This window comes from Sus scrofa, chromosome 14, assembly GCF_054392235.1.
Source record: "Sus scrofa isolate SSC_HxYL_T2T_F1_AM1 chromosome 14, Sscrofa_HxYL_maternal_Yorkshire_Landrace_v2.0, whole genome shotgun sequence".
NCBI classification, from domain to species: domain Eukaryota; kingdom Metazoa; phylum Chordata; class Mammalia; order Artiodactyla; family Suidae; genus Sus; species Sus scrofa.
The window spans coordinates 73,732,501-73,751,413 of NC_139396.1; the positions used below are offsets into that span (position 1 = coordinate 73,732,501).

The 18,913-nt window shown below is 72.1% G+C and overlaps 9 non-coding genes across 9 annotated transcripts; all 9 read right to left on the reverse strand.

Moving 5' to 3' along the window:
- Positions 1-817: 817 nt before the first annotated feature.
- LOC146396759 (5S ribosomal RNA) lies at positions 818-936 on the reverse strand. Its single transcript, XR_014828564.1, has one exon. It is a non-coding gene; the product is annotated as a 5S ribosomal RNA (ribosomal RNA).
- Positions 937-2,849: 1,913 nt separating this feature from the next.
- Positions 2,850-2,968, reverse strand: LOC146396760 (5S ribosomal RNA). Its single transcript, XR_014828565.1, has one exon. It is a non-coding gene; the product is annotated as a 5S ribosomal RNA (ribosomal RNA).
- A 1,933-nt stretch (positions 2,969-4,901) lies between these two features.
- On the reverse strand, positions 4,902-5,020 carry LOC146396761 (5S ribosomal RNA). Its single transcript, XR_014828566.1, has one exon. It is a non-coding gene; the product is annotated as a 5S ribosomal RNA (ribosomal RNA).
- Positions 5,021-6,935: 1,915 nt separating this feature from the next.
- On the reverse strand, positions 6,936-7,054 carry LOC146396762 (5S ribosomal RNA). The gene has a single exon (XR_014828568.1). It is a non-coding gene; the product is annotated as a 5S ribosomal RNA (ribosomal RNA).
- A 1,913-nt stretch (positions 7,055-8,967) lies between these two features.
- On the reverse strand, positions 8,968-9,086 carry LOC146396763 (5S ribosomal RNA). Its single transcript, XR_014828569.1, has one exon. It is a non-coding gene; the product is annotated as a 5S ribosomal RNA (ribosomal RNA).
- A 1,907-nt stretch (positions 9,087-10,993) lies between these two features.
- On the reverse strand, positions 10,994-11,112 carry LOC146396764 (5S ribosomal RNA). The gene has a single exon (XR_014828570.1). It is a non-coding gene; the product is annotated as a 5S ribosomal RNA (ribosomal RNA).
- A 1,905-nt stretch (positions 11,113-13,017) lies between these two features.
- Positions 13,018-13,136, reverse strand: LOC146396765 (5S ribosomal RNA). The gene has a single exon (XR_014828571.1). It is a non-coding gene; the product is annotated as a 5S ribosomal RNA (ribosomal RNA).
- A 1,907-nt stretch (positions 13,137-15,043) lies between these two features.
- On the reverse strand, positions 15,044-15,162 carry LOC146396766 (5S ribosomal RNA). Its single transcript, XR_014828572.1, has one exon. It is a non-coding gene; the product is annotated as a 5S ribosomal RNA (ribosomal RNA).
- A 1,912-nt stretch (positions 15,163-17,074) lies between these two features.
- Positions 17,075-17,193, reverse strand: LOC146396767 (5S ribosomal RNA). Its single transcript, XR_014828573.1, has one exon. It is a non-coding gene; the product is annotated as a 5S ribosomal RNA (ribosomal RNA).
- Positions 17,194-18,913: the final 1,720 nt, after the last annotated feature.

Genomic DNA, 18,913 nt, shown 5'->3' on the forward strand with positions numbered 1-18,913 from the left:
GGGGTGGGGGTGGGGCGGGCAGGGAGGAGAGGTGAGGAGGGGTCCAGGCAGAGGCGGGGACGGGGGAGGGGCCCAGGACCTGCAGCCAAGGTGTCAGGATTCCGCTTCCGCTTGGATGCCTCCCCCGCCAGGTCCCTCTCAGGCCAGGAGAAGCCCCCCGAGACAGTGAGGTGAGGTGGGTGCACGTTCGGGCTGGAGCGTGCGCATGGGGACCAGTCGGCTTGCTTTGTCTCCGTTGCTTTTTCTCTCTACCTCGGGACACGGGTTCTTGCCCCCTCTGGGCGGCGCCGCGCCCCGGGACTGTCTTGAGGGCTCCTGGCCGGCCCACGCCCCGCCCGTCTTGTTTCCTGGATCGGGAGGGCCCAGGAAATGGGTAGTATGGAGGGGCCCAGGTTCCAGGAGCCGGCCAGCAGCCGACCGACCGTCCGCCTGTCCATCTGCCGGGGCCAATATCCGTCCATCCATCCGGCCGAAGGGCCGGGCCTTGGGTCCCGGGCGAAGGAGGGGAGCAGCTGTCCGTGGGGCGAGCGGGCAGGTCACGGCCGGCCGACAGGCCAGCCAGCGTGCAGTGGGCCAGGCCCTTCGGAGGGAGCCCGGGCCGGCGGCGGGGAGGGGCGGGGGCTGGGGCTCTGAGGTCCAAGGGCTGGGATGAGGCCGCCTGCGGGCGCGGGCCACTGGCTGGCCGCGCCGCACGACCGCCCCGCGCGGTGGGGCGGGAGGGGCAGTCGGGGCCGGGGGCGCTGGGGCTGGGGCTGGCGGCGAACTGCGCTGAAGGGGGCGGCGGCGGCGGCGGCGCCTAAAGGAGAGGGAGGCAAAAAGCCTACAGCACCCGGTATTCCCAGGCGGTCTCCCATCCAAGTACTAACCAGGCCCGACCCTGCTTAGCTTCCGAGATCAGACGAGATCGGGCGCGTTCAGGGTGGTATGGCCGTAGACGGAGGAGGGTGCCGCGCGCCGCCCCAAGAGCCCGCCGCCGCGCCTCCGGGCCTCCGGGCCTCCGGGCCTCCGGGCCTCCGGGCCGCCTGGCGCTTGGCCTGCCCCTCTGCGGGCGCCTCTGCCCACGCAGCCCGCTGCCGACCCAGGGGACCAGAGGCCTCTGGCACCCGGAGGGTGGTGGAAGTCTCGCCACTCTCCCATGCCATGCCAGGACGGGGGGCGCTCGGCAGGCCCGTCTGCGCTCGGCAATCCACAGGCCGCTCGCTCACCCGCAGCTGGGCGGGGGTTGGGGGGCGTGGCCCCGGAGGGGTCAAGGCCCCAGGCTCCCTTTCCCCGGAGCCCCCTGCAGACCTAGGCCCAGCCCAGCCCAGCCCGGGGTCTGGCCGCCCCTCCCGCCCCCCTCCGCCCCCCTCACCCTTGCGCCAACCCCACGCGGAGCGACCAGCGTGCAGCAGGAGGGCATCAGGCCCGCCAGGTGGCCTTTCCAAGGCCACCCTTCCCCACAGGAGTCCAGGACACGGGGCGGGGGGCCTCGTCGTCAAACCGGAGAGCTCCTGGCGGGGAGAGCTGAGGATGGGCAGGCGGCCGGGCGGGCTCGGAGCCTGTTCCCCTGCCCACAAGATGCCACCCCCACCCACCCACCACGTCTCTCTCTGGCTCTCTGGCTCTGTCACACTCACACAACACACACACACACACACACACACACACAAACGCGCGCGCGGGTGCGCGTGCCAGCGCAGGCGGGGGTGGGGGGGGGGGAGAGAGAGAGAGAGAGAGAGAGAGAGAGAGAGAGAGAGAGGGAGAGAGAGGGAGAGAGAAGAAGCTAGGGAGACTGACAGAGACCCAGAGACGGAAGGAGAGGTGGCGGGAGGAGGGGATACGACCCCCAGACCCAGAGAGGCACTCGGGACCCATAGGGTCCCAGAGCCTGACACAGATCAGAGAGAGGCCCTGCTGAAGAGGCGGCTTTCGCAAGGAAGGGCTTGGGCTGGGCCTGGGGCAGGAGGCAGGGCCCTGAGGCTGGCAGGGGAGGGGGTCGGGGTGGGTGTGGGGTGGCCGGGCTAGGGGGGAGGGGGGAGGGGGGTGGCCGGGCTTGGGGGCACCGGGGTGGGGGGTGGGGGTGGGGCGGGCAGGGAGGAGAGGTGAGGAGGGGTCCAGGCAGAGGCGGGGACGGGGGAGGGGCCCAGGACCTGCAGCCAAGGTGTCAGGATTCCGCTTCCGCTTGGATGCCTCCCCCGCCAGGTCCCTCTCAGGCCAGGAGAAGCCCCCCGAGACAGTGAGGTGAGGTGGGTGCACGTTCGGGCTGGAGCGTGCGCATGGGGACCAGTCGGCTTGCTTTGTCTCCGTTGCTTTTTCTCTCTACCTCGGGACACGGGTTCTTGCCCCCTCTGGGCGGCGCCGCGCCCCGGGACTGTCTTGAGGGCTCCTGGCCGGCCCACGCCCCGCCCGTCTTGTTTCCTGGATCGGGAGGGCCCAGGAAATGGGTAGTATGGAGGGGCCCAGGTTCCAGGAGCCGGCCGGCAGCCGACCGACCGTCCGCCTGTCCATCTGCCGGGGCCAATATCCGTCCATCCATCCGGCCGAAGGGCCGGGCCTTGGGTCCCGGGCGAAGGAGGGGAGCAGCTGTCCGTGGGGCGAGCGGGCAGGTCAGCCAGCGTGCAGTGGGCCAGGCCCTTCGGAGGGAGCCCGGGCCGGCGGCGGGGAGGGGCGGGGGCTGGGGCTCTGAGGTCCAAGGGCTGGGATGAGGCCGCCTGCGGGCGCGGGCCACTGGCTGGCCGCGCCGCACGACCGCCCCGCGCGGTGGGGCGGGAGGGGCAGTCGGGGCCGGGGGCGCTGGGGCTGGGGCTGGCGGCGAACTGCGCTGAAGGGGGCGGCGGCGGCGGCGGCGCCTAAAGGAGAGGGAGGCAAAAAGCCTACAGCACCCGGTATTCCCAGGCGGTCTCCCATCCAAGTACTAACCAGGCCCGACCCTGCTTAGCTTCCGAGATCAGACGAGATCGGGCGCGTTCAGGGTGGTATGGCCGTAGACGGAGGAGGGTGCCGCGCGCCGCCCCAAGAGCCCGCCGCCGCGCCTCCGGGCCTCCGGGCCTCCGGGCCTCCGGGCCTCCGGGCCGCCTGGCGCTTGGCCTGCCCCTCTGCGGGCGCCTCTGCCCACGCAGCCCGCTGCCGACCCAGGGGACCAGAGGCCTCTGGCACCCGGAGGGTGGTGGAAGTCTCGCCACTCTCCCATGCCATGCCAGGACGGGGGGCGCTCGGCAGGCCCGTCTGCGCTCGGCAATCCACAGGCCGCTCGCTCACCCGCAGCTGGGCGGGGGTTGGGGGGCGTGGCCCCGGAGGGGTCAAGGCCCCAGGCTCCCTTTCCCCGGAGCCCCCTGCAGACCTAGGCCCAGCCCAGCCCAGCCCGGGGTCTGGCCGCCCCTCCCGCCCCCCTCCGCCCCCCTCACCCTTGCGCCAACCCCACGCGGAGCGACCAGCGTGCAGCAGGAGGGCATCAGGCCCGCCAGGTGGCCTTTCCAAGGCCACCCTTCCCCACAGGAGTCCAGGACACGGGGCGGGGGGCCTCGTCGTCAAACCGGAGAGCTCCTGGCGGGGAGAGCTGAGGATGGGCAGGCGGCCGGGCGGGCTCGGAGCCTGTTCCCCTGCCCACAAGATGCCACCCCCACCCACCCACCACGTCTCTCTCTGGCTCTCTGGCTCTGTCACACTCACACAACACACACACACACACACACACACACACAAACGCGCGCGCGGGTGCGCGTGCCAGCGCAGGCGGGGGTGGGGGGGGGGGAGAGAGAGAGAGAGAGAGAGAGAGAGAGAGAGAGAGAGAGAGGGAGAGAGAGGGAGAGAGAAGAAGCTAGGGAGACTGACAGAGACCCAGAGACGGAAGGAGAGGTGGCGGGAGGAGGGGATACGACCCCCAGACCCAGAGAGGCACTCGGGACCCATAGGGTCCCAGAGCCTGACACAGATCAGAGAGAGGCCCTGCTGAAGAGGCGGCTTTCGCAAGGAAGGGCTTGGGCTGGGCCTGGGGCAGGAGGCAGGGCCCTGAGGCTGGCAGGGGAGGGGGTCGGGGTGGGTGTGGGGTGGCCGGGCTAGGGGGGAGGGGGGAGGGGGGTGGCCGGGCTTGGGGGCACCGGGGTGGGGGGTGGGGGTGGGGCGGGCAGGGAGGAGAGGTGAGGAGGGGTCCAGGCAGAGGCGGGGACGGGGGAGGGGCCCAGGACCTGCAGCCAAGGTGTCAGGATTCCGCTTCCGCTTGGATGCCTCCCCCGCCAGGTCCCTCTCAGGCCAGGAGAAGCCCCCCGAGACAGTGAGGTGAGGTGGGTGCACGTTCGGGCTGGAGCGTGCGCATGGGGACCAGTCGGCTTGCTTTGTCTCCGTTGCTTTTTCTCTCTACCTCGGGACACGGGTTCTTGCCCCCTCTGGGCGGCGCCGCGCCCCGGGACTGTCTTGAGGGCTCCTGGCCGGCCCACGCCCCGCCCGTCTTGTTTCCTGGATCGGGAGGGCCCAGGAAATGGGTAGTATGGAGGGGCCCAGGTTCCAGGAGCCGGCCGGCAGCCGACCGACCGTCCGCCTGTCCATCTGCCGGGGCCAATATCCGTCCATCCATCCGGCCGAAGGGCCGGGCCTTGGGTCCCGGGCGAAGGAGGGGAGCAGCTGTCCGTGGGGCGAGCGGGCAGGTCACGGCCGGCCGACAGGCCAGCCAGCGTGCAGTGGGCCAGGCCCTTCGGAGGGAGCCCGGGCCGGCGGCGGGGAGGGGCGGGGGCTGGGGCTCTGAGGTCCAAGGGCTGGGATGAGGCCGCCTGCGGGCGCGGGCCACTGGCTGGCCGCGCCGCACGACCGCCCCGCGCGGTGGGGCGGGAGGGGCAGTCGGGGCCGGGGGCGCTGGGGCTGGGGCTGGCGGCGAACTGCGCTGAAGGGGGCGGCGGCGGCGGCGGCGCCTAAAGGAGAGGGAGGCAAAAAGCCTACAGCACCCGGTATTCCCAGGCGGTCTCCCATCCAAGTACTAACCAGGCCCGACCCTGCTTAGCTTCCGAGATCAGACGAGATCGGGCGCGTTCAGGGTGGTATGGCCGTAGACGGAGGAGGGTGCCGCGCGCCGCCCCAAGAGCCCGCCGCCGCGCCTCCGGGCCTCCGGGCCTCCGGGCCTCCGGGCCTCCGGGCCGCCTGGCGCTTGGCCTGCCCCTCTGCGGGCGCCTCTGCCCACGCAGCCCGCTGCCGACCCAGGGGACCAGAGGCCTCTGGCACCCGGAGGGTGGTGGAAGTCTCGCCACTCTCCCATGCCATGCCAGGACGGGGGGCGCTCGGCAGGCCCGTCTGCGCTCGGCAATCCACAGGCCGCTCGCTCACCCGCAGCTGGGCGGGGGTTGGGGGGCGTGGCCCCGGAGGGGTCAAGGCCCCAGGCTCCCTTTCCCCGGAGCCCCCTGCAGACCTAGGCCCAGCCCAGCCCAGCCCGGGGTCTGGCCGCCCCTCCCGCCCCCCTCCGCCCCCCTCACCCTTGCGCCAACCCCACGCGGAGCGACCAGCGTGCAGCAGGAGGGCATCAGGCCCGCCAGGTGGCCTTTCCAAGGCCACCCTTCCCCACAGGAGTCCAGGACACGGGGCGGGGGGCCTCGTCGTCAAACCGGAGAGCTCCTGGCGGGGAGAGCTGAGGATGGGCAGGCGGCCGGGCGGGCTCGGAGCCTGTTCCCCTGCCCACAAGATGCCACCCCCACCCACCCACCACGTCTCTCTCTGGCTCTCTGGCTCTGTCACACTCACACAACACACACACACACACACACACACACACAAACGCGCGCGCGGGTGCGCGTGCCAGCGCAGGCGGGGGTGGGGGGGGGGGAGAGAGAGAGAGAGAGAGAGAGAGAGAGAGAGAGAGAGAGAGAGAGAGAGAGGGAGAGAGAAGAAGCTAGGGAGACTGACAGAGACCCAGAGACGGAAGGAGAGGTGGCGGGAGGAGGGGATACGACCCCCAGACCCAGAGAGGCACTCGGGACCCATAGGGTCCCAGAGCCTGACACAGATCAGAGAGAGGCCCTGCTGAAGAGGCGGCTTTCGCAAGGAAGGGCTTGGGCTGGGCCTGGGGCAGGAGGCAGGGCCCTGAGGCTGGCAGGGGAGGGGGTCGGGGTGGGTGTGGGGTGGCCGGGCTAGGGGGGAGGGGGGAGGGGGGTGGCCGGGCTTGGGGGCACCGGGGTGGGGGGTGGGGGTGGGGCGGGCAGGGAGGAGAGGTGAGGAGGGGTCCAGGCAGAGGCGGGGACGGGGGAGGGGCCCAGGACCTGCAGCCAAGGTGTCAGGATTCCGCTTCCGCTTGGATGCCTCCCCCGCCAGGTCCCTCTCAGGCCAGGAGAAGCCCCCCGAGACAGTGAGGTGAGGTGGGTGCACGTTCGGGCTGGAGCGTGCGCATGGGGACCAGTCGGCTTGCTTTGTCTCCGTTGCTTTTTCTCTCTACCTCGGGACACGGGTTCTTGCCCCCTCTGGGCGGCGCCGCGCCCCGGGACTGTCTTGAGGGCTCCTGGCCGGCCCACGCCCCGCCCGTCTTGTTTCCTGGATCGGGAGGGCCCAGGAAATGGGTAGTATGGAGGGGCCCAGGTTCCAGGAGCCGGCCGGCAGCCGACCGACCGTCCGCCTGTCCATCTGCCGGGGCCAATATCCGTCCATCCATCCGGCCGAAGGGCCGGGCCTTGGGTCCCGGGCGAAGGAGGGGAGCAGCTGTCCGTGGGGCGAGCGGGCAGGTCAGCCAGCGTGCAGTGGGCCAGGCCCTTCGGAGGGAGCCCGGGCCGGCGGCGGGGAGGGGCGGGGGCTGGGGCTCTGAGGTCCAAGGGCTGGGATGAGGCCGCCTGCGGGCGCGGGCCACTGGCTGGCCGCGCCGCACGACCGCCCCGCGCGGTGGGGCGGGAGGGGCAGTCGGGGCCGGGGGCGCTGGGGCTGGGGCTGGCGGCGAACTGCGCTGAAGGGGGCGGCGGCGGCGGCGGCGCCTAAAGGAGAGGGAGGCAAAAAGCCTACAGCACCCGGTATTCCCAGGCGGTCTCCCATCCAAGTACTAACCAGGCCCGACCCTGCTTAGCTTCCGAGATCAGACGAGATCGGGCGCGTTCAGGGTGGTATGGCCGTAGACGGAGGAGGGTGCCGCGCGCCGCCCCAAGAGCCCGCCGCCGCGCCTCCGGGCCTCCGGGCCTCCGGGCCTCCGGGCCTCCGGGCCGCCTGGCGCTTGGCCTGCCCCTCTGCGGGCGCCTCTGCCCACGCAGCCCGCTGCCGACCCAGGGGACCAGAGGCCTCTGGCACCCGGAGGGTGGTGGAAGTCTCGCCACTCTCCCATGCCATGCCAGGACGGGGGGCGCTCGGCAGGCCCGTCTGCGCTCGGCAATCCACAGGCCGCTCGCTCACCCGCAGCTGGGCGGGGGTTGGGGGGCGTGGCCCCGGAGGGGTCAAGGCCCCAGGCTCCCTTTCCCCGGAGCCCCCTGCAGACCTAGGCCCAGCCCAGCCCAGCCCGGGGTCTGGCCGCCCCTCCCGCCCCCCTCCGCCCCCCTCACCCTTGCGCCAACCCCACGCGGAGCGACCAGCGTGCAGCAGGAGGGCATCAGGCCCGCCAGGTGGCCTTTCCAAGGCCACCCTTCCCCACAGGAGTCCAGGACACGGGGCGGGGGGCCTCGTCGTCAAACCGGAGAGCTCCTGGCGGGGAGAGCTGAGGATGGGCAGGCGGCCGGGCGGGCTCGGAGCCTGTTCCCCTGCCCACAAGATGCCACCCCCACCCACCCACCACGTCTCTCTCTGGCTCTCTGGCTCTGTCACACTCACACAACACACACACACACACACACACACACACAAACGCGCGCGCGGGTGCGCGTGCCAGCGCAGGCGGGGGTGGGGGGGGGAGAGAGAGAGAGAGAGAGAGAGAGAGAGAGAGAGAGAGAGAGGGAGAGAGAGGGAGAGAGAAGAAGCTAGGGAGACTGACAGAGACCCAGAGACGGAAGGAGAGGTGGCGGGAGGAGGGGATACGACCCCCAGACCCAGAGAGGCACTCGGGACCCATAGGGTCCCAGAGCCTGACACAGATCAGAGAGAGGCCCTGCTGAAGAGGCGGCTTTCGCAAGGAAGGGCTTGGGCTGGGCCTGGGGCAGGAGGCAGGGCCCTGAGGCTGGCAGGGGAGGGGGTCGGGGTGGGTGTGGGGTGGCCGGGCTAGGGGGGAGGGGGGAGGGGGGTGGCCGGGCTTGGGGGCACCGGGGTGGGGGGTGGGGGTGGGGCGGGCAGGGAGGAGAGGTGAGGAGGGGTCCAGGCAGAGGCGGGGACGGGGGAGGGGCCCAGGACCTGCAGCCAAGGTGTCAGGATTCCGCTTCCGCTTGGATGCCTCCCCCGCCAGGTCCCTCTCAGGCCAGGAGAAGCCCCCCGAGACAGTGAGGTGAGGTGGGTGCACGTTCGGGCTGGAGCGTGCGCATGGGGACCAGTCGGCTTGCTTTGTCTCCGTTGCTTTTTCTCTCTACCTCGGGACACGGGTTCTTGCCCCCTCTGGGCGGCGCCGCGCCCCGGGACTGTCTTGAGGGCTCCTGGCCGGCCCACGCCCCGCCCGTCTTGTTTCCTGGATCGGGAGGGCCCAGGAAATGGGTAGTATGGAGGGGCCCAGGTTCCAGGAGCCGGCCGGCAGCCGACCGACCGTCCGCCTGTCCATCTGCCGGGGCCAATATCCGTCCATCCATCCGGCCGAAGGGCCGGGCCTTGGGTCCCGGGCGAAGGAGGGGAGCAGCTGTCCGTGGGGCGAGCGGGCAGGTCAGCCAGCGTGCAGTGGGCCAGGCCCTTCGGAGGGAGCCCGGGCCGGCGGCGGGGAGGGGCGGGGGCTGGGGCTCTGAGGTCCAAGGGCTGGGATGAGGCCGCCTGCGGGCGCGGGCCACTGGCTGGCCGCGCCGCACGACCGCCCCGCGCGGTGGGGCGGGAGGGGCAGTCGGGGCCGGGGGCGCTGGGGCTGGGGCTGGCGGCGAACTGCGCTGAAGGGGGCGGCGGCGGCGGCGGCGCCTAAAGGAGAGGGAGGCAAAAAGCCTACAGCACCCGGTATTCCCAGGCGGTCTCCCATCCAAGTACTAACCAGGCCCGACCCTGCTTAGCTTCCGAGATCAGACGAGATCGGGCGCGTTCAGGGTGGTATGGCCGTAGACGGAGGAGGGTGCCGCGCGCCGCCCCAAGAGCCCGCCGCCGCGCCTCCGGGCCTCCGGGCCTCCGGGCCTCCGGGCCTCCGGGCCGCCTGGCGCTTGGCCTGCCCCTCTGCGGGCGCCTCTGCCCACGCAGCCCGCTGCCGACCCAGGGGACCAGAGGCCTCTGGCACCCGGAGGGTGGTGGAAGTCTCGCCACTCTCCCATGCCATGCCAGGACGGGGGGCGCTCGGCAGGCCCGTCTGCGCTCGGCAATCCACAGGCCGCTCGCTCACCCGCAGCTGGGCGGGGGTTGGGGGGCGTGGCCCCGGAGGGGTCAAGGCCCCAGGCTCCCTTTCCCCGGAGCCCCCTGCAGACCTAGGCCCAGCCCAGCCCAGCCCGGGGTCTGGCCGCCCCTCCCGCCCCCCTCCGCCCCCCTCACCCTTGCGCCAACCCCACGCGGAGCGACCAGCGTGCAGCAGGAGGGCATCAGGCCCGCCAGGTGGCCTTTCCAAGGCCACCCTTCCCCACAGGAGTCCAGGACACGGGGCGGGGGGCCTCGTCGTCAAACCGGAGAGCTCCTGGCGGGGAGAGCTGAGGATGGGCAGGCGGCCGGGCGGGCTCGGAGCCTGTTCCCCTGCCCACAAGATGCCACCCCCACCCACCCACCACGTCTCTCTCTGGCTCTCTGGCTCTGTCACACTCACACAACACACACACACACACACACACACACACAAACGCGCGCGCGGGTGCGCGTGCCAGCGCAGGCGGGGGTGGGGGGGGGAGAGAGAGAGAGAGAGAGAGAGAGAGAGAGAGAGAGGGAGAGAGAGGGAGAGAGAAGAAGCTAGGGAGACTGACAGAGACCCAGAGACGGAAGGAGAGGTGGCGGGAGGAGGGGATACGACCCCCAGACCCAGAGAGGCACTCGGGACCCATAGGGTCCCAGAGCCTGACACAGATCAGAGAGAGGCCCTGCTGAAGAGGCGGCTTTCGCAAGGAAGGGCTTGGGCTGGGCCTGGGGCAGGAGGCAGGGCCCTGAGGCTGGCAGGGGAGGGGGTCGGGGTGGGTGTGGGGTGGCCGGGCTAGGGGGGAGGGGGGAGGGGGGTGGCCGGGCTTGGGGGCACCGGGGTGGGGGGTGGGGGTGGGGCGGGCAGGGAGGAGAGGTGAGGAGGGGTCCAGGCAGAGGCGGGGACGGGGGAGGGGCCCAGGACCTGCAGCCAAGGTGTCAGGATTCCGCTTCCGCTTGGATGCCTCCCCCGCCAGGTCCCTCTCAGGCCAGGAGAAGCCCCCCGAGACAGTGAGGTGAGGTGGGTGCACGTTCGGGCTGGAGCGTGCGCATGGGGACCAGTCGGCTTGCTTTGTCTCCGTTGCTTTTTCTCTCTACCTCGGGACACGGGTTCTTGCCCCCTCTGGGCGGCGCCGCGCCCCGGGACTGTCTTGAGGGCTCCTGGCCGGCCCACGCCCCGCCCGTCTTGTTTCCTGGATCGGGAGGGCCCAGGAAATGGGTAGTATGGAGGGGCCCAGGTTCCAGGAGCCGGCCGGCAGCCGACCGACCGTCCGCCTGTCCATCTGCCGGGGCCAATATCCGTCCATCCATCCGGCCGAAGGGCCGGGCCTTGGGTCCCGGGCGAAGGAGGGGAGCAGCTGTCCGTGGGGCGAGCGGGCAGGTCAGCCAGCGTGCAGTGGGCCAGGCCCTTCGGAGGGAGCCCGGGCCGGCGGCGGGGAGGGGCGGGGGCTGGGGCTCTGAGGTCCAAGGGCTGGGATGAGGCCGCCTGCGGGCGCGGGCCACTGGCTGGCCGCGCCGCACGACCGCCCCGCGCGGTGGGGCGGGAGGGGCAGTCGGGGCCGGGGGCGCTGGGGCTGGGGCTGGCGGCGAACTGCGCTGAAGGGGGCGGCGGCGGCGGCGGCGCCTAAAGGAGAGGGAGGCAAAAAGCCTACAGCACCCGGTATTCCCAGGCGGTCTCCCATCCAAGTACTAACCAGGCCCGACCCTGCTTAGCTTCCGAGATCAGACGAGATCGGGCGCGTTCAGGGTGGTATGGCCGTAGACGGAGGAGGGTGCCGCGCGCCGCCCCAAGAGCCCGCCGCCGCGCCTCCGGGCCTCCGGGCCTCCGGGCCTCCGGGCCTCCGGGCCGCCTGGCGCTTGGCCTGCCCCTCTGCGGGCGCCTCTGCCCACGCAGCCCGCTGCCGACCCAGGGGACCAGAGGCCTCTGGCACCCGGAGGGTGGTGGAAGTCTCGCCACTCTCCCATGCCATGCCAGGACGGGGGGCGCTCGGCAGGCCCGTCTGCGCTCGGCAATCCACAGGCCGCTCGCTCACCCGCAGCTGGGCGGGGGTTGGGGGGCGTGGCCCCGGAGGGGTCAAGGCCCCAGGCTCCCTTTCCCCGGAGCCCCCTGCAGACCTAGGCCCAGCCCAGCCCAGCCCGGGGTCTGGCCGCCCCTCCCGCCCCCCTCCGCCCCCCTCACCCTTGCGCCAACCCCACGCGGAGCGACCAGCGTGCAGCAGGAGGGCATCAGGCCCGCCAGGTGGCCTTTCCAAGGCCACCCTTCCCCACAGGAGTCCAGGACACGGGGCGGGGGGCCTCGTCGTCAAACCGGAGAGCTCCTGGCGGGGAGAGCTGAGGATGGGCAGGCGGCCGGGCGGGCTCGGAGCCTGTTCCCCTGCCCACAAGATGCCACCCCCACCCACCCACCACGTCTCTCTCTGGCTCTCTGGCTCTGTCACACTCACACAACACACACACACACACACACACACACACAAACGCGCGCGCGGGTGCGCGTGCCAGCGCAGGCGGGGGTGGGGGGGGGAGAGAGAGAGAGAGAGAGAGAGAGAGAGAGAGAGGGAGAGAGAGGGAGAGAGAAGAAGCTAGGGAGACTGACAGAGACCCAGAGACGGAAGGAGAGGTGGCGGGAGGAGGGGATACGACCCCCAGACCCAGAGAGGCACTCGGGACCCATAGGGTCCCAGAGCCTGACACAGATCAGAGAGAGGCCCTGCTGAAGAGGCGGCTTTCGCAAGGAAGGGCTTGGGCTGGGCCTGGGGCAGGAGGCAGGGCCCTGAGGCTGGCAGGGGAGGGGGTCGGGGTGGGTGTGGGGTGGCCGGGCTAGGGGGGAGGGGGGAGGGGGGTGGCCGGGCTTGGGGGCACCGGGGTGGGGGGTGGGGGTGGGGCGGGCAGGGAGGAGAGGTGAGGAGGGGTCCAGGCAGAGGCGGGGACGGGGGAGGGGCCCAGGACCTGCAGCCAAGGTGTCAGGATTCCGCTTCCGCTTGGATGCCTCCCCCGCCAGGTCCCTCTCAGGCCAGGAGAAGCCCCCCGAGACAGTGAGGTGAGGTGGGTGCACGTTCGGGCTGGAGCGTGCGCATGGGGACCAGTCGGCTTGCTTTGTCTCCGTTGCTTTTTCTCTCTACCTCGGGACACGGGTTCTTGCCCCCTCTGGGCGGCGCCGCGCCCCGGGACTGTCTTGAGGGCTCCTGGCCGGCCCACGCCCCGCCCGTCTTGTTTCCTGGATCGGGAGGGCCCAGGAAATGGGTAGTATGGAGGGGCCCAGGTTCCAGGAGCCGGCCGGCAGCCGACCGACCGTCCGCCTGTCCATCTGCCGGGGCCAATATCCGTCCATCCATCCGGCCGAAGGGCCGGGCCTTGGGTCCCGGGCGAAGGAGGGGAGCAGCTGTCCGTGGGGCGAGCGGGCAGGTCAGCCAGCGTGCAGTGGGCCAGGCCCTTCGGAGGGAGCCCGGGCCGGCGGCGGGGAGGGGCGGGGGCTGGGGCTCTGAGGTCCAAGGGCTGGGATGAGGCCGCCTGCGGGCGCGGGCCACTGGCTGGCCGCGCCGCACGACCGCCCCGCGCGGTGGGGCGGGAGGGGCAGTCGGGGCCGGGGGCGCTGGGGCTGGGGCTGGCGGCGAACTGCGCTGAAGGGGGCGGCGGCGGCGGCGGCGCCTAAAGGAGAGGGAGGCAAAAAGCCTACAGCACCCGGTATTCCCAGGCGGTCTCCCATCCAAGTACTAACCAGGCCCGACCCTGCTTAGCTTCCGAGATCAGACGAGATCGGGCGCGTTCAGGGTGGTATGGCCGTAGACGGAGGAGGGTGCCGCGCGCCGCCCCAAGAGCCCGCCGCCGCGCCTCCGGGCCTCCGGGCCTCCGGGCCTCCGGGCCTCCGGGCCGCCTGGCGCTTGGCCTGCCCCTCTGCGGGCGCCTCTGCCCACGCAGCCCGCTGCCGACCCAGGGGACCAGAGGCCTCTGGCACCCGGAGGGTGGTGGAAGTCTCGCCACTCTCCCATGCCATGCCAGGACGGGGGGCGCTCGGCAGGCCCGTCTGCGCTCGGCAATCCACAGGCCGCTCGCTCACCCGCAGCTGGGCGGGGGTTGGGGGGCGTGGCCCCGGAGGGGTCAAGGCCCCAGGCTCCCTTTCCCCGGAGCCCCCTGCAGACCTAGGCCCAGCCCAGCCCAGCCCGGGGTCTGGCCGCCCCTCCCGCCCCCCTCCGCCCCCCTCACCCTTGCGCCAACCCCACGCGGAGCGACCAGCGTGCAGCAGGAGGGCATCAGGCCCGCCAGGTGGCCTTTCCAAGGCCACCCTTCCCCACAGGAGTCCAGGACACGGGGCGGGGGGCCTCGTCGTCAAACCGGAGAGCTCCTGGCGGGGAGAGCTGAGGATGGGCAGGCGGCCGGGCGGGCTCGGAGCCTGTTCCCCTGCCCACAAGATGCCACCCCCACCCACCCACCACGTCTCTCTCTGGCTCTCTGGCTCTGTCACACTCACACAACACACACACACACACACACACACACACAAACGCGCGCGCGGGTGCGCGTGCCAGCGCAGGCGGGGGTGGGGGGGGGAGAGAGAGAGAGAGAGAGAGAGAGAGAGAGAGAGAGGGAGAGAGAGGGAGAGAGAAGAAGCTAGGGAGACTGACAGAGACCCAGAGACGGAAGGAGAGGTGGCGGGAGGAGGGGATACGACCCCCAGACCCAGAGAGGCACTCGGGACCCATAGGGTCCCAGAGCCTGACACAGATCAGAGAGAGGCCCTGCTGAAGAGGCGGCTTTCGCAAGGAAGGGCTTGGGCTGGGCCTGGGGCAGGAGGCAGGGCCCTGAGGCTGGCAGGGGAGGGGGTCGGGGTGGGTGTGGGGTGGCCGGGCTAGGGGGGAGGGGGGAGGGGGGTGGCCGGGCTTGGGGGCACCGGGGTGGGGGGTGGGGGTGGGGCGGGCAGGGAGGAGAGGTGAGGAGGGGTCCAGGCAGAGGCGGGGACGGGGGAGGGGCCCAGGACCTGCAGCCAAGGTGTCAGGATTCCGCTTCCGCTTGGATGCCTCCCCCGCCAGGTCCCTCTCAGGCCAGGAGAAGCCCCCCGAGACAGTGAGGTGAGGTGGGTGCACGTTCGGGCTGGAGCGTGCGCATGGGGACCAGTCGGCTTGCTTTGTCTCCGTTGCTTTTTCTCTCTACCTCGGGACACGGGTTCTTGCCCCCTCTGGGCGGCGCCGCGCCCCGGGACTGTCTTGAGGGCTCCTGGCCGGCCCACGCCCCGCCCGTCTTGTTTCCTGGATCGGGAGGGCCCAGGAAATGGGTAGTATGGAGGGGCCCAGGTTCCAGGAGCCGGCCGGCAGCCGACCGACCGTCCGCCTGTCCATCTGCCGGGGCCAATATCCGTCCATCCATCCGGCCGAAGGGCCGGGCCTTGGGTCCCGGGCGAAGGAGGGGAGCAGCTGTCCGTGGGGCGAGCGGGCAGGTCAGCCAGCGTGCAGTGGGCCAGGCCCTTCGGAGGGAGCCCGGGCCGGCGGCGGGGAGGGGCGGGGGCTGGGGCTCTGAGGTCCAAGGGCTGGGATGAGGCCGCCTGCGGGCGCGGGCCACTGGCTGGCCGCGCCGCACGACCGCCCCGCGCGGTGGGGCGGGAGGGGCAGTCGGGGCCGGGGGCGCTGGGGCTGGGGCTGGCGGCGAACTGCGCTGAAGGGGGCGGCGGCGGCGGCGGCGCCTAAAGGAGAGGGAGGCAAAAAGCCTACAGCACCCGGTATTCCCAGGCGGTCTCCCATCCAAGTACTAACCAGGCCCGACCCTGCTTAGCTTCCGAGATCAGACGAGATCGGGCGCGTTCAGGGTGGTATGGCCGTAGACGGAGGAGGGTGCCGCGCGCCGCCCCAAGAGCCCGCCGCCGCGCCTCCGGGCCTCCGGGCCTCCGGGCCTCCGGGCCTCCGGGCCGCCTGGCGCTTGGCCTGCCCCTCTGCGGGCGCCTCTGCCCACGCAGCCCGCTGCCGACCCAGGGGACCAGAGGCCTCTGGCACCCGGAGGGTGGTGGAAGTCTCGCCACTCTCCCATGCCATGCCAGGACGGGGGGCGCTCGGCAGGCCCGTCTGCGCTCGGCAATCCACAGGCCGCTCGCTCACCCGCAGCTGGGCGGGGGTTGGGGGGCGTGGCCCCGGAGGGGTCAAGGCCCCAGGCTCCCTTTCCCCGGAGCCCCCTGCAGACCTAGGCCCAGCCCAGCCCAGCCCGGGGTCTGGCCGCCCCTCCCGCCCCCCTCCGCCCCCCTCACCCTTGCGCCAACCCCACGCGGAGCGACCAGCGTGCAGCAGGAGGGCATCAGGCCCGCCAGGTGGCCTTTCCAAGGCCACCCTTCCCCACAGGAGTCCAGGACACGGGGCGGGGGGCCTCGTCGTCAAACCGGAGAGCTCCTGGCGGGGAGAGCTGAGGATGGGCAGGCGGCCGGGCGGGCTCGGAGCCTGTTCCCCTGCCCACAAGATGCCACCCCCACCCACCCACCACGTCTCTCTCTGGCTCTCTGGCTCTGTCACACTCACACAACACACACACACACACACACACACACACAAACGCGCGCGCGGGTGCGCGTGCCAGCGCAGGCGGGGGTGGGGGGGGGAGAGAGAGAGAGAGAGAGAGAGAGAGAGAGAGAGAGAGAGAGGGAGAGAGAGGGAGAGAGAAGAAGCTAGGGAGACTGACAGAGACCCAGAGACGGAAGGAGAGGTGGCGGGAGGAGGGGATACGACCCCCAGACCCAGAGAGGCACTCGGGACCCATAGGGTCCCAGAGCCTGACACAGATCAGAGAGAGGCCCTGCTGAAGAGGCGGCTTTCGCAAGGAAGGGCTTGGGCTGGGCCTGGGGCAGGAGGCAGGGCCCTGAGGCTGGCAGGGGAGGGGGTCGGGGTGGGTGTGGGGTGGCCGGGCTAGGGGGAGGGGGGAGGGGGGTGGCCGGGCTTGGGGGCACCGGGGTGGGGGGTGGGGGTGGGGCGGGCAGGGAGGAGAGGTGAGGAGGGGTCCAGGCAGAGGCGGGGACGGGGGAGGGGCCCAGGACCTGCAGCCAAGGTGTCAGGATTCCGCTTCCGCTTGGATGCCTCCCCCGCCAGGTCCCTCTCAGGCCAGGAGAAGCCCCCCGAGACAGTGAGGTGAGGTGGGTGCACGTTCGGGCTGGAGCGTGCGCATGGGGACCAGTCGGCTTGCTTTGTCTCCGTTGCTTTTTCTCTCTACCTCGGGACACGGGTTCTTGCCCCCTCTGGGCGGCGCCGCGCCCCGGGACTGTCTTGAGGGCTCCTGGCCGGCCCACGCCCCGCCCGTCTTGTTTCCTGGATCGGGAGGGCCCAGGAAATGGGTAGTATGGAGGGGCCCAGGTTCCAGGAGCCGGCCGGCAGCCGACCGACCGTCCGCCTGTCCATCTGCCGGGGCCAATATCCGTCCATCCATCCGGCCGAAGGGCCGGGCCTTGGGTCCCGGGCGAAGGAGGGGAGCAGCTGTCCGTGGGGCGAGCGGGCAGGTCAGCCAGCGTGCAGTGGGCCAGGCCCTTCGGAGGGAGCCCGGGCCGGCGGCGGGGAGGGGCGGGGGCTGGGGCTCTGAGGTCCAAGGGCTGGGATGAGGCCGCCTGCGGGCGCGGGCCACTGGCTGGCCGCGCCGCACGACCGCCCCGCGCGGTGGGGCGGGAGGGGCAGTCGGGGCCGGGGGCGCTGGGGCTGGGGCTGGCGGCGAACTGCGCTGAAGGGGGCGGCGGCGGCGGCGGCGCCTAAAGGAGAGGGAGGCAAAAAGCCTACAGCACCCGGTATTCCCAGGCGGTCTCCCATCCAAGTACTAACCAGGCCCGACCCTGCTTAGCTTCCGAGATCAGACGAGATCGGGCGCGTTCAGGGTGGTATGGCCGTAGACGGAGGAGGGTGCCGCGCGCCGCCCCAAGAGCCCGCCGCCGCGCCTCCGGGCCTCCGGGCCTCCGGGCCTCCGGGCCTCCGGGCCGCCTGGCGCTTGGCCTGCCCCTCTGCGGGCGCCTCTGCCCACGCAGCCCGCTGCCGACCCAGGGGACCAGAGGCCTCTGGCACCCGGAGGGTGGTGGAAGTCTCGCCACTCTCCCATGCCATGCCAGGACGGGGGGCGCTCGGCAGGCCCGTCTGCGCTCGGCAATCCACAGGCCGCTCGCTCACCCGCAGCTGGGCGGGGGTTGGGGGGCGTGGCCCCGGAGGGGTCAAGGCCCCAGGCTCCCTTTCCCCGGAGCCCCCTGCAGACCTAGGCCCAGCCCAGCCCAGCCCGGGGTCTGGCCGCCCCTCCCGCCCCCCTCCGCCCCCCTCACCCTTGCGCCAACCCCACGCGGAGCGACCAGCGTGCAGCAGGAGGGCATCAGGCCCGCCAGGTGGCCTTTCCAAGGCCACCCTTCCCCACAGGAGTCCAGGACACGGGGCGGGGGGCCTCGTCGTCAAACCGGAGAGCTCCTGGCGGGGAGAGCTGAGGATGGGCAGGCGGCCGGGCGGGCTCGGAGCCTGTTCCCCTGCCCACAAGATGCCACCCCCACCCACCCACCACGTCTCTCTCTGGCTCTCTGGCTCTGTCACACTCACACAACACACACACACACACACACACACACACAAACGCGCGCGCGGGTGCGCGTGCCAGCGCAGGCGGGGGTGGGGGGGGGAGAGAGAGAGAGAGAGAGAGAGAGAGAGAGAGAGAGAGAGGGAGAGAGAGGGAGAGAGAAGAAGCTAGGGAGACTGACAGAGACCCAGAGACGGAAGGAGAGGTGGCGGGAGGAGGGGATACGACCCCCAGACCCAGAGAGGCACTCGGGACCCATAGGGTCCCAGAGCCTGACACAGATCAGAGAGAGGCCCTGCTGAAGAGGCGGCTTTCGCAAGGAAGGGCTTGGGCTGGGCCTGGGGCAGGAGGCAGGGCCCTGAGGCTGGCAGGGGAGGGGGTCGGGGTGGGTGTGGGGTGGCCGGGCTAGGGGGGAGGGGGGAGGGGGGTGGCCGGGCTTGGGGGCACCGGGGTGGGGGGTGGGGGTGGGGCGGGCAGGGAGGAGAGGTGAGGAGGGGTCCAGGCAGAGGCGGGGACGGGGGAGGGGCCCAGGACCTGCAGCCAAGGTGTCAGGATTCCGCTTCCGCTTGGATGCCTTCCCCGCCAGGTCCCTCTCAGGCCAGGAGAAGCCCCCCGAGACAGTGAGGTGAGGTGGGTGCACGTTCGGGCTGGAGCGTGCGCATGGGGACCAGTCGGCTTGCTTTGTCTCCGTTGCTTTTTCTCTCTACCTCGGGACACGGGTTCTTGCCCCCTCTGGGCGGCGCCGCGCCCCGGGACTGTCTTGAGGGCTCCTGGCCGGCCCACGCCCCGCCCGTCTTGTTTCCTGGATCGGGAGGGCCCAGGAAATGGGTAGTATGGAGGGGCCCAGGTTCCAGGAGCCGGCCGGCAGCCGACCGACCGTCCGCCTGTCCATCTGCCGGGGCCAATATCCGTCCATCCATCCGGCCGAAGGGCCGGGCCTTGGGTCCCGGGCGAAGGAGGGGAGCAGCTGTCCGTGGGGCGAGCGGGCAGGTCAGCCAGCGTGCAGTGGGCCAGGCCCTTCGGAGGGAGCCCGGGCCGGCGGCGGGGAGGGGCGGGGGCTGGG